This window comes from Ruditapes philippinarum, unplaced genomic scaffold (genome assembly GCF_026571515.1).
Source record: "Ruditapes philippinarum isolate M1 unplaced genomic scaffold, ASM2657151v2 ctg3203_1_1_1_1, whole genome shotgun sequence".
NCBI lineage: Eukaryota > Metazoa > Mollusca > Bivalvia > Venerida > Veneridae > Ruditapes > Ruditapes philippinarum.
Genome location: NW_026864551.1, coordinates 77912 through 92386, shown reverse-complemented (window position 1 = coordinate 92386; position 14475 = coordinate 77912). Strand labels below are relative to the sequence as shown.

General features: G+C 31.7%; 1 protein-coding gene across 1 annotated transcript in view; it reads left to right on the top strand.

Annotated features, from left to right (window-relative positions):
- Positions 1-2614: 2614 nt before the first annotated feature.
- The window catches only part of LOC132726046 (uncharacterized), a 29221-nt gene continuing 17360 nt past the window's right edge, over positions 2615-14475 (top strand). The window contains exons 1-3 of the mRNA XM_060711295.1: positions 2615-2723; positions 3479-3554; positions 5161-5229. The gene's annotated coding sequence lies outside the window, so the exon portion shown is untranslated. The remainder of the gene's footprint in view (positions 2724-3478; positions 3555-5160; positions 5230-14475) is intronic.

Below are 14475 nucleotides of genomic sequence, written 5' to 3'. Positions count from 1 at the left end.
CCGAAAAACATTTCAGAACAAATTATTTGGCAAAATTCAAACATAAAACATAACAATAGCCTTCTCTATTTCAGACAGTGGAGAAACAAAAATATATACCATGTAAAAGATATCTATAATACAAACGCAAAAAAATTTAAAACTTTTAGTCAATTAAAAACTGAATATAACATTCCTAATACTGAGTTTTTAAATTACCATAGACTTATCTCTTCAATTCAACAAGTTGGAAAAGAAAATTAGATAATATCATTCTTTCTGTAACAACTGAGGAATAAATATTTATGAGCTTTTAGAAAAAAACAGAACCACATCTCTTAAATAGAAAATTAACACAGGTTCAAAAAGAAAGAAGGCTAAAATACCAGAATGAAAAACTAAAATCCCAGATAAAATGGGAGGCAGAATTTCCAGATAAAAATTTCAATTGGCAACAAATATATTTAAATGCGTTTGATATTTGTAAAGGATAATATTTTGCAAAATTTTTATTTTGATTTCCTACATAGAAAATATTGCAACTAACAAATTTCTCTTTAGATGTAAATTAGTGGAGTCTAGCCTTTGTGATTTTTGTAATATGGAAATAGATAGCATAGAACATATATTTTGGACCTATCAACAAACACAAATTTTCTGGAATGAATTGTTTAAATGGTTGGTTGAAATTGGTATACATGCAACCCAAGACAAATTTTTGTCCTTTTTTCATTCACGAAATAAAATTTTATCATATATTCTCTTATTTGCCAAATATTATATATATAGTTGTAAAACAAAAAAGAAAATACCAAATAATCTTGTGTTCAAAAGAAAATTGATTGATAGAATATCTTTAGAAAAATACATAGCATTTCAAAATGATTCTCTTGATGATTTCAACAGGAAGTGGAATAGCTTTCTAATAATGTTATAAGAACTGATTGATGATATGTCAGAAGTATATTACCAAAGCAGCCTTTCTTTCTTTCTTAATATTACCTTTTTTTATCTTATCGTAGTTTGTTGGAAAAATATGTTTTTGGTTACTACAGTTTTTATATTTCAGCACCTCCCCAAATTTTTCTTAAAGAGATTCACGTTTATAAGCTCTTTGAAATTATTTTAAAATGTCTACAACAACATATATATTAGTTAGTAACGTATGTATTATGTAAATTGTAAATGTAAATAAACGGGCCTTAAACGTGGTTCAAAAAAAAAAAAAAAAATACCTGTATTTTAAAGGAATAAGCAGAAAAACAAACAAAACCAAAAAGTAAAGATAATTATTTATCTAAATATGTTCAAATTTCCGTATTGCACGATATCTAAGGTTTTGTTTTTCACATTTTGAAAAGATGATTATCACATTGCATGAATTATATACACGAGTTACAATTTATAAGGTCATTGTTAAAATAAAAAACTTTTAGAATTTTGTGTTATTATACCTGTAATTAAAAGAAAGGGACAAATTAATCTAAATGGGCTCTTTGTATTACTTTTTCTCATATTTTGTCAATTATGTTAATGCTACTCTCCCGCACTAAAGAGATTTTAAAACATCAAAATATAAAAATTTGTTTACAGTTATTTAATATGCATAGAAGTAAACTTTGTAGTTTTCACGAGATAACTGTGACATAACGGTATGTTTCACTTGACACAGATATAAACAACCCTTTGTTTAATAAGGTGGCTGATTACAGGAACAGGATGGCATCGCAACAACGCACTGCACGACAACGCGCCGTTTGGCGTGCTTCGCTAGAGACATGACGGAAAGACAACAGTGTGACAACGCGCCGTTTGGCGCTTTGGCGTTTTGTCGCTAGCGACAGGACAACAAGAAGAAAGTCCGACAATGCGCCGTTTTGCGCTTTGTCATGTTGTCGCTAGCGCAAACTAGTCACACAAAACCGTACCAAATCAGCCACCATAGTTTAAACATATTGCATTCGTCACAAAAGAACATATTTACAAACAAAACAAAAAGGGTTAGACTGTAAGCAACCTCACGCTTATTGAAGATCTTTATTCAGCGAATTCATTTTAACTGCGATTTTCTATGAAATCGAAAAGTGTCATTAACGTTTACCCTTTATCTATGGCTCATATTGAATAAGATACAACACATTTCTGGGAAACGACATTCTCTAAGACATGTGTTGCATATACTCAGCTTATGCATACAAAAGATAAGGTTCATAACAAATAAATTTATGTAAACATTCATTTCCATAATCTTTTATATAAAAGCGTAAAAATAGACGAATAGCGATTTTCAATATCCCAAGAGGGACATGTTATACAATTTCTATTTTCAGAGAAAACATCGGTCAATTTTGCGAAGAAAATATATCCTTAAAGGACGTTCTCTTTTTCCTTTAGACCATTTTATGTGAACAAGGTAGCAAGTAATCGACATAAGTTGCATCGAGGGTATAACGTTTCCGCATTTGTTATACAAATGTAAATGATAAAGAAACTCTTTTCCTCTACTTTTTACTTCTGATATGCTTAAACACTTTAAATAAATGCATTTAGTATGCCTTAAAAAAAAAAAAAAAAAAAAAAAAAAAAAAAAGATTTGTTTATCTTTCCGCGGTTAACGGTGTTACAAGTCGGTACGTGTTATCCATATAATAATATCACGTGATAATTTTTGCCGGGTTTCCTGTATTTAATAATTGCTTTTGGCTATAATAGAGTTTATTATATGCGGAATTACAGCCATTTAGGTAAGAAATAGTTTTTAATAGTATATCATAAAAAGATACACTACGGTTTTATCTTTCATATACTTTCTTACATATATATCTTTTAAACAAATACCCCTTTTTATATTTTAAATAAAAACATATATTAAAATTTATTTATTATATCTTTTTGCATAAGGATTTTCTTTGCATAAGACAATATAGTCTGACATAATTCTATCAATTTTGAAATACATATTTTAAGTAATTTAAGAATGTTCAATAAGCTTGTTATCACAATTTACGGGACACGATATCTTTTTTTTTTTGAACCACGTTTAAGGCCCGTTAATTTAAGAAAAATAATACAATAGAAGAATACAAACCATGATAACTTTAGCATTTTCATTGATATGTAGATTTTCTCTGCATGTACTATTTAGAAATCAAACAAATCAATTAGATTTATCCAGCAATTTTCAAATTCTTCTAATGTATCATTTTGTAACGCAACAAATCTTTCAATTTTTAATCTGTTTAAAAAAATTTAATTTTGAAGATACTTATATCTGGAGTTTTTTTTTAATTTACTGGTATAAATGTAATATTTTGAAAAGAGAAAGATATACGATATCTTACTATATTGTACTGGTGTCAAAATATCACTGTTATTTCTATCTATTTTAAAAGACAACGTTCGTTAGATGCTTAAGTTGTATGTTACAAATTTCATCGGAATTTACTTTTATGCGTCATATTCGATTTAATTTCATTATTTCAAGTCATGTTCGTTTCAGGAAGAAACATATCAACATAAAACCTAAAATCACAATGATAAGAATGGACGCTAATAATCCTGGGTTAATTTTTATTGTAAGTACTGTCAGAAAATGATTTACATTACAAAGTATGCAAAAATTACAAATTTAAATCTTAAATTGGAAAAAAATGTTATCTTAAATATTGCGTGAGTTATTATCGATAATTAACTGAACGACCATGCAAATATTTGAACAATAAACGATAAATATACACGTATAAGTAGGCTTGAATATTATAAAAATATATTTTTATAGTATAACAGGCAATACACTATAATTATGCATTAATTTATAATTCTAGAGTACATCCAATGGTTATCTTATTGTGAACAATTAAGGATATATTATTAATTGAATAGTTTTATATTCAAATGTCTGTTATTGTGAAATTTGATTGCTACTATACATATATGTATATTTCCCTTTTTCAATGCTTTTAAAGAAGTGCATTAACATTTTCCTATTTAACGCAGTTTTAAAGGTATAATATTTTACTTTTTATACTTTATTAAAACTGCAGATTATTTTTCCTTTTTGAATACTAGATTCTATCAAAAAGTATTATTATGCTTCTGTTTAAATGTTGTTTGTTTTTTATCAAAGTATGAATATTGTTCCTGCTATAATGTGATTATGAAAGTATAAATCTTGTTCCATTTTTAATTCTATTATAAAAGTGCATTAATGAGGAAGCTTTCTTGTTTCGCTTCCTAGTAAAACATGACGTTCCTTAAAGATTTCAGGAATATGTGTACTTCTTTATGGTGCAGTCGGTGTGTATTTGTATACAAATTCTGCGGACCATGTTGAAAATTTACTCGCAAACTTGTTGTTCCAAGGAAAGTTTATCTGTTGTTTAGGCTTTGTCCAAGCATGTTTAGGATGTCACACAATGCTTCGTGATAACATCATATTCAACCGATTTATGTCTTTTACAGCGTTTGTAAGTACTCTAACAATAGTTTTCGAGTTGTGAAATGGAACTATTTAAAACAAATACTTATCTTTGTTATCTAAATAATCATCATTCTTAACTAAATAATTATCATTATTGTGGTAACTGATTCCATTCCTATATTTTAATTTCGCAGTTCCACAATCGTATCTATTCGGCCCTTTCCGTAAGACACGGTGTAGCTTGTCATACGGTTCTTGATTACATTAGTGTTTATTTGTATTGTCTTTTTAATGAACAGTTTTAGATGAACCCGATTTTTCATAAAGTAACCATATCATAGGTTTTGAGGACATAAATGTTCGGTGGATTTGTATAAATTAGGTGACTCATACAGGAAGATGCAGGTGATAATCATAATCTTAAAATATCTAAAGTTAAATAAGATGATAACAAACACATCGAGGAACCCTTTTAAAACCGAAATTTTTTATCCTGTTTCCTGAAAAAGAACAATGAATAGAACAATGAAAACAGTTGTTTAATGGCAATCCTGGTTTTGAATAATTGGCCGTGACCTCCTTTCAAAAGAAACCGGCTGCAAAAAAGTGTCTGCTTAAGATTTACTGGGCATGAAACGGAAAGAAATTGTAATTATTATAAATGAAAATGATGCTTTTTCAAAGACTCTTAAATTAAAGACTGAACCGTTTCCTGATTTGAGGTACAACATCAGTGCTTACAGTGCTTTGATTTATTTCAGGTCCTATGGACTGTGTTGATTCTGCTGAACATGATGAGGAACACATACCTTGCGTATAATTACGAAATGGTACAAATCATCATTATTCATTTATTAAATACAATTACATTTAATCTCATGAATTTATAAAACTAAACTACCTAGCTTCTAATTTTTTAACTAGCCTTTATAAGGTTTTCGGAGTATATTTTAAGAAGGTCTAAGTAAAGACTGGCCTAACTACACACAAGCTTGGCTCTACACGAGCTAGTAAGGGGTAATAATTTTAAGTTTCTGGTTTTATACGGGTGGTAAAGGTTATTATTCCTACAAAAGCTGCTAAATGGTAATTATTTTTGTTCTGGTTCTATACGGATGGTAAAGGGTAATTAGTTTTAGCTTCTGGTTCTATATATGTGGTAACGGGTAATTATTTTTGATTCTGGTTCTACACGGGTGGTAAAGGATAATTACTTTAGGTTTCTGGTCCTACACGGGTGGTAAAGGGTTATTACTTTAGGTTTCTGGTTCTACACGGGTGGTAAATGGTTATTATTTTTAGCTTCTGGTTCTACACAGATTGGTAAAGAATAATTACTTTAAGTTTCAGAAGGATACGTGTTAAAAACAATGTAGGAAATAAATTCAACATATGATTTTGATGATTTAAAAATTGTTACTGCCTTTGAAAGATTTAAATATTCTTACCTGTATGTATAATTGTTCTGTTCGTTTACAAAATGGAGTGTGATTTCTTTTTCTTTTTTTTTTAGTTTTTTTTTTCTGTTGAGAGAGTCTCGTGATAGACTTAGCCATGCTTATTTGTCAGGTACACAATCGTATAAGCACGTGTTACATGATGTTTAAAGCGTTTCTTAATTTAAAGGTATATCGGGGATTTAAAAAATGCTTTTATATTTTATTCATTAATTTCATTGATTTGCTAATTCTTTATTCGAAGGGATTGTGCCGGCGATTTGTGCTGTGTGTCATGTCTGTAGTGCCATGGGTCCTAACAGTAAGTTTAAAATCATGTTAAATGAGCTTAGAGCATACTTCAGACTATATTTAAAACATATAAGTTAAACTTCATTGTGTTCCATCAGTCCATAGGGACATGCATGTTTGATATAATATAAAGAACTTTTAACGGAAGCGCGCCTATTGGAGTGAATAGAGAAGTATATTTTGCAGAAAAAAAGAAAATAAGTGAATAAATAGATTAACAAAAAAAAACGTTAGTATGCGAATGGAATAAATATATATGTTCCGCATATAACTTTAGTGTGTCTCACAATAAAATTTGACTTTGTTCCAATCTCCGACAGGACCAAATAACATGTGGTCTCTTCAAATAAAAAAACATATATTGATCTTTAGCAAACGCGATTTGTTTCGTACGCGGGCACACAAAAATTATCGACAAAGCCTCAAATTTGATGCAAAAGTCCCATTTTAAAGAAAACTGTAATTGTTAGACACAAACGTGATATATTTGGCCAGTAGCTTGTGAACATAATTTCAGTCTATTTACTTACTTGAGAATTTTTCTTGTGATAGAAGACAAAACATGGAAAGCGTATAAACATGTTTCAAAACAAAATTCGATTTTCAATTGTATAGTTATTATCTTTATTATCTTTTGCATATATTTCCTATATTATGTACCTGAGGTATTCTATTATTCATGTAAGAATTTCAAGATAATGTACATGTATACAGTTTAGCTTTTTGACCTTAGTCGAGATACTTTAATGTTGATATTTTATATTGTTCCAGGTTATGTGGCAGATATCGATACACCGACAACTGATTCGTGAAGGCGACCCGAGGCAAAGAAATTAAGTGAATGCAAGATTCCGCTAACAATTATATTATAAAGGATTTCGAACCAAGTAATAACGCTCATGATAATGACACTCATTTAAACTTACACTTATTTTAATAATTGAAATAAAATAAAACGACTTTGAGTAACTGTTCATATCTAATTTGTTATATGTATATGATTCATACATGACTACTTCAGTAATAATTATTTAACAAGAAATGTCGAACGACACATATGTCCCCTTTCGAGCCCTTGACTCATATTATTGGTACTTTTGTTATAGAAACTTGCCATAAATGGGTATATGGAATGGCTTAGTTATGGAAAAAAGAAAAATAATGAGCTACTAATTATAACCAATTAATATGTGAAACATAAAGACTTTTAATTTTGAACTAGTGACCCCATTATGACTAATCAATATGAGATAAAGAAAGACTTTGTGAAAAAAATTCAAAGTAATAAGCGGGAATCATTCTTACATTTACGGCCAGTGTTACATTGACCTTTGAACTATAGTGATCTCGACATCTATAGGGGACATCTACAACATATGGCTATTCAATAATCAATATGTGAAATATGAAGACTTTGTGATTAATAGTTTTCAAGATAATGAGCAGTAACCATTCTGACATTTCAGGCCCTTGTGCACTTAGACATAATGATCCTAATATCAATAAGGTACTAATTATGACAAGATATAAGATACAAGATACAAGAAACTTAATTTTAAAGTTACATTTAATAAATTTCATAAAAACAGAAATAGCGACATTTAATTAATAAATTGGGTTTCATATCGAGTCCAGGTCTTATTTTGGTGTCCAGACAACCAAAATGAGTTTTATGAGCATACAAATGTGCAACCTCATTGTGGCGAATTAGGAAATACAAATTTTGTTTGCATAAGAAACTCCGCCTTCAGATCATCCGTACATCAATGTTAAATCAACAAACATGACAATAAGTAGCAGTGCTAATTTAACGGTATATTTCCGCATTGTAACGGATATTTTCATACAAATTTAATCTTTTTTTATGAGATGATTATTTTTTTCTGAACCCCAGGCCTAGTGCACCGTGAATCTTAAACGGTTAAACTGTGTTTGCACAAGAAAATCTTATATTTGCTGTGTTCCAGATAGCTATTATAACACCGTGACGTAGCGCATACACGAGCTGATTATAGTCTTCATTTGTATGTTAAAATTCGTATACGAACTTTAGTGTTACCGTGGGGTTTTCCATTTAAAATCCTTATTTATGAACAGTATTTGATGATATTTATAACTATACTGTTAAAAAGGTTAATGAAACTGTAGAATGCTTGGTTTTTAGGCCGACGGCAAAAATATTTTTACATATTTATTTAATGTAACTTTAAGTCGGTTTACATATTACAAGAAACATTATCTAATAAGCCATTTACCGAAAATGACAATCAATATATGAAATATGAAGACTTTGTGATAGTTTACAAGATAATGAGCGGAAACCATTCTGACATATAAGGTACCTTTGATCTTGACATTTCACCTAGTGACACAAAAATCAATAGGGGTCATTTACTAGTTATGACCAATCACTATGTGAAATATGAAGACTCTGTGTTTAATATATTTTAAAATAACAAGTGGATACCATTCTGACATAAAGGCCCCTGTTACCTTGAATTTTGAAATAGTGACCCCAAAATCAATAGGGGTCATGTACTTGTTATGACCAATCACTATGTGAAATATGAAGACTTTGTTATAAAAAGCTTTCAAGATAACAAACGGAAACCATACTAACATTCAAGACCCCTGTGAACTTGACCTTTGACCTAGTGTACACCAAAACCAATAGGCGTATCTACTAGATATGACCAATCTGTACGTGAAATATGAAAACTTTGTAATGCATAGTTTTCAAGATTTTAAGCGGAGACCATTCTGACATTTAATGCACCTGTGACATTGACCTTTGCACTAGCGACCCTAAAATTCTTAAGGGTCATCTACTACATATGACTATTAATATGTGAAATATGAAGACTTTGTGATAAATGGTTTTTAAGATAATGAGCAGAAACAATTCTAACATTTAAGGCCCCTGTGACCTTAACCTTTGACCTAGTGACCCAAAAATCTATAGAATTTATTTACTAGTTATGCTCAATCGGTTTGTGAAATATCAAAACTTTGTGATAAATAGTTTTCAATATAATAAGTCGAAACCATTCGGATATTTAAGGCCAATGTGACCTTGACCTTTAACCTAGTGACCCCAAATCAATTGGGTCATCTACCAGTTATGACCAAGTCCCTGTTAAATCCCAATACAATAACTCGCAAACAGCATCATACAAACGTAAAAACAGGCATTGCCAAGTACTATGGGCAAAACCAAATAACGCAAAAGTCCAGTCCAAACACATGGACAAACAAAATTAATTTCCTGATGATAAGTCGGCCTACACGGACGGACATTCCGTCAAGAGCAGTAGGACCATAAACAGGGTTTTATGTTAATATGCCAAACAAAACAGAATACAATGTCAGATCCCCTCCCGATCGAAAGAATTTAACGGTCATAATTAATTTATGAAAGTTTACCCCCCCCCCCAAGTTCTTATCGATACACTTGTACATTTTTTCATGAACAAATCTTTAAAGTAATCTAGGAAGTTTTCCAAAACAATATTAATGAGATTAACTCCGTCTGTCCGGAACAAATGCAGTTATCCCTCATGTATATACTCAATAAAACCGAGTCTGCGATATTCATGTTATTTTATTGTAATTAATGCTTCCGATGGATCACTTTGTTTCCAGATTTTTTGCATCGATGCTTAATCCGGCTTAATTGTATTACTTTTACCCGACGAATTACCTACTTGGTGGCAGATAGTTTGCACTTGACAGTACCTTCCGTAAACAGGCTCAATCACACCGAGCCTGCAGCAATTTTGCCGTGTTGGGCTCTCTTTAGGGATTCTTATTTTATCTATTTTATCGCCACATCAGGGTTGTTTGTGCCTTGTGGAGGCTGTAAAAAAGTCGCCCCGTACATTCAATCAGAGATGTTATATTTCCGATCCATAACGATCGTTCAGCACGATATTATTGTTGTGCTTTTGGTAATCTAGTTCTTAGTTTTCGGCTATTTTCTTTTTGGGTGGTTCCAGTTTTCCTTACTTGAACACTGTTGAATCTCTCTTAGGATATGTGGCCTGTCTTTTATACTTGTCTTTTGACGTCTTATCTGTGATATGCAGGCTTCATAACCTCTATTCCATTTTATTTGTTCCGCCCATTGTTTTCTCGTTTAGGGCACTCGCATTTTTTACTTGAGGCCCATATGCCGCTTTCCATGGAATGGCACTTACGTGTCAAATTGAAGGTTCCTTGATAACCGCCATATGTTGATGTTTCAAAATTCAAAATTGTACCAGTTCATGCTGCGTAAGCCGGTGCTATGGGTGTAGACGGTAGTTTGCACTTGACAGTACCGTCCATGAACAAGCTCAATCACACCGAGCCTGCAATTTTCAATTTTGCCTTGTTGGGCTCTCCTTAGGGATTCTTATTTTATCTAGTATTCTGTCCTGTTAACTAAATTGCGTTTATTTTCCATAGCAACCCTACTTCCCGTGGCATTATGTCAGGTCTGCCACTGTAGTTTCAAATTAGTACTGTTGTATGGAAAGCTTAACGCAAGTAAATAAATCTCATGCTGGATAACATCCTTCAAATTAAAGATAGGTAGATCTGCATAATCATTACCTCCCAAATGAACAATTTACCTCCCAAATGAACAATTATAACGGATCGAGGTGAAGTAAACAACACTTGTGATTCAATTGAGTGACGGAAGGACACGTAGCGTAGGCCTCGAACATCCCACCGGACTTTTGCTTAATCTTTCAATCTCAAGTTAGGCTTGCCAGTGTTCTTGAGTGATTTATCTAGAAATCAATGACAATGGGTTTTTTGACTCACATATTTTAAAACAATGAGTCATATAGCCAAACTAATGAGTCGTACCAGGAAAACAATGAGTCATAAATAAACAAAAATGAGGTGTGTTTGAAATGTTCTGTTACAAATAATTTTTAAACCTAGACCATGTACATGTATAATATAACATGTATAAAAAGTAAAAAAAAACAAGTATTAGCTCTCTTCAAATTTATTTTCTTCATTTCATTTCATAAACACACCTTTCTTTTTTGCGTTTCCAAATTTTCAAAACAACTTCATTGGGCGTCCGTGGCCAAGTGGTTAAGGACGTTGATTTTAAACCACTTGCCCCTCACCGCTGTGGGTTCGAATCCCGACAGGGACTTTGGATTCTTTCATGTGAGGAAGCTATCCAGCTAGCTTACGGAACGTCGGTGGTTCTACTCAGGTGCCCGTTCGTGCCTGAAATAATGCACGGAAGGGCACCTGAGGTCTTCCTCCACCAGTAAAGCTGGAACGTCGCGATATGACCTATACTGTGTCGATGTGACATAAAACCCAAAACAAACAAAATTTTCTTCATTTCATTTCATAAACACGCCTTTCTTTTTTGGGTTTCCAAATTTTCAAAACTACTTCATTATCAATAGGCACAGGGCACAATTTAATAGATATCAATTGGTTCTGCTTACTAATTTACCTATTTCTGGCTTTGTTTAAAATTTTATTTTGGACTGAAAAGCCTCTTTCACAGCCAGCAGTATGGACTGCAGATGTCATTGCAAGAAGCATATTTGGGAAGTTGTCCTTGTGATATCTATATATTAACTGCCACAAAGTACACATTTTGTCCCTTGGATATTTTTCTGCCAATACAACTTTTTTTATGAAAGACCATTCAGTTTTTGTTTCACTAATATTAACAATGGGTTGAGATGTTGCTGTTTCTGTCACACCATCAGTTTTCCATGTTACTGTTTTCTCTTGCGCATAAAAATCACATGACATGTTTATTTCCTCTGATCCATACTCCTCTAGTTCTTGCTTACTTAAGAAGCTGATTGGCCGAAGGGCCAGAATTCCAAAGGAAGTCAGCAGGTCAGTCTCAGGAAACCTAGAAAAAATAGCACTTATGAATTCTTTTCATTTCAAATTTTAGTTTAAGTTATTGTCTGCTTCAAACTTTGTGTCATGAATATTCTATCATATCAAAGACATTCAAATTTTCATTCCTAGAAGAAAGTAAACATAATTTTAACACAATGAATTTGTATTTTTTCCCTAAATTATAGCATTTATGAACTGTTTTAGTTTTGTTTGTAATTTTATTTTCTGCTAATTAACTTAGATGATGAAATAATAACCAGTCTGTTTTGCCATTCTTTAATTGCAATTAACTATTTGCTTGTTGTTTTTGTTGGGTTTTTTGTACTTTTTTAATCATAAGTAAAGAAATACATAGATTGTAAATTCTCCACTACATTGTCAACAAAAGCTTGAGTTGTTTTCTCCAGATCAAAGTTTGAAGTGACTACTTCATGCCCCCTAAACTGGTTGTTAATAAAGTCTTCTTTTAGTTTAAGCAGGTATGGAGATTTCATTTCTCTGACTTCTTGCAGTTCCTCCATGCACTGTTCCACCTTAACCTAGACAAAAAACATTGATTTTATTGTTCCATTCAGCAATACAACAACATGCTAACATTGAAAGCTGACGGTGTTGATAGTTTATCATTTCTCAATTCCTTCATCATAATGATTACTTAAACAGTTCAGAATTTAAAATCAAAGTGAAAAATGTAACATTTCATTATTAGTTTAAGGTATGGCTTTCTTTATTGCACTCTATCCCACAAATAATAAAAAAATCTCTTTACCTTCACAAGGGCAACATCTACATTTTCTGTTTGAAAAAACTGACTCCGTACTGTTAATGGTGCCATGGAGTCAATCAGCATGTAAGACGTCCCAATAAAAGAATATGTAGCTATCTGAATGAAAAATCAGTGTGACTTTTTTGAAATGCATTTTTCATTTACGAATCAAACAAGGAAAATAAAAGTTACTATTACTAATAAAAGTTACTATTAAAATTACTAATATTGAAATATTGAAATAGATTTTAATCTTTTGACTGTTTAATAAAATTGTTCATGGCTGCCTTCAAGTTTGTTCCTTATTGTTAGGAAGCTTTGAAAAGACTATTTGCTAAAATGAAGCAAAGTTAAGAGACAAACATTTTTCTTTAGACCAAAGGCTTTGGGATATTGGACGGATGCTTCAGCCAAATATGTAAGAATACTGTCAAGTACTGCCACACAGCAGTCAGTGCATTAAAACACGACAGCCATCTCACTGAATGTATTTCTTTAACTGTCAATATTGGATCATCAAGTACTTTTTGTATACTATGCAACCGTGCTTTTCGCTTACCACTGCCCTGTACAAAATAGTAAAAAAAAAATTGCAAACATATAGTGACTAGCAATAAAAGTTGCAATAACCCTTTAAATATGTAATATCTAAGAACTCAGAACTTGATTTTAAACATTTACTATTATGATTTTATTAAAAAGAAATTCTCTTATTTAAGCCTGGTGTCAGATTATAGAAGAAAAATTGATAATAAAAATTAAAACAGAATATACAAACCTTGAAATAATAATAAAGATCTGTAAGAATCAGTTGATGCTTTTTAATCATAATCATTGGAAATTTTTCTGCTGCTTCACAAAGCCAACTTGTGGGCGACACAATGAACATTATGCATGTGAGGATTAGATCTTCTCATAATTGCTGCAGAACCTGAAATAGAAAGAATATTTTTTTCAACATCACTGATCCACACTTATTATAACATTTTGCAAATACTTTAAACAATTAGTACAATCGTTTTTAATTAAAAAAATATGTCAATGAACAGGACCTTACATTACCTGTTTCAAAAAAAAAATAGCAATAGTTACCTTTTTCTTTCCCTGTCATAGCAGTACCCCATCTGATCCAAGAGACATTATTTGTTTAGCCGAGACACCTCTCTTCATCATTTCATCTAGCACTGCCTGGGCAATTCCAACCCCAGTTGCATTACAGAATTCTACATTAGTAACATATAACGTTTCAGGGCAAAACTTGTCATTTATCACTTGAGCATAGATAACTTGCCGTTTGTTGTTGCAGATGTCTGCGCTTTCGTCTGTTAAAACAGTTACATATTCTGAAGAATTCAGTTTTTTATTCACATTATTCTGGGCAAATTCTGCAAGACAGGTGACTGATAATTAATTTTACTTTTGTTCAATAGTTCAATGTCTTCAACACTAAAAGAATTCATTAGCCCAACCAATGGCTTAAATTTTGTGAGCGGTAGATCTTCTTGCACAGTCCAATGTAAAATGTGTATCATAGCAATAATTGCTTTATCTTGTTCGGCTACAACTTTTTACATGCTGATGCAAAGTCTGATTGCAATGTTGGGGCTACAATGAATTTGTGGTGCTCAGGCAGATATGCATGTCTTGTTAGTGTACTATTCTGAAAATTTCTGTTCTGGGCTGCC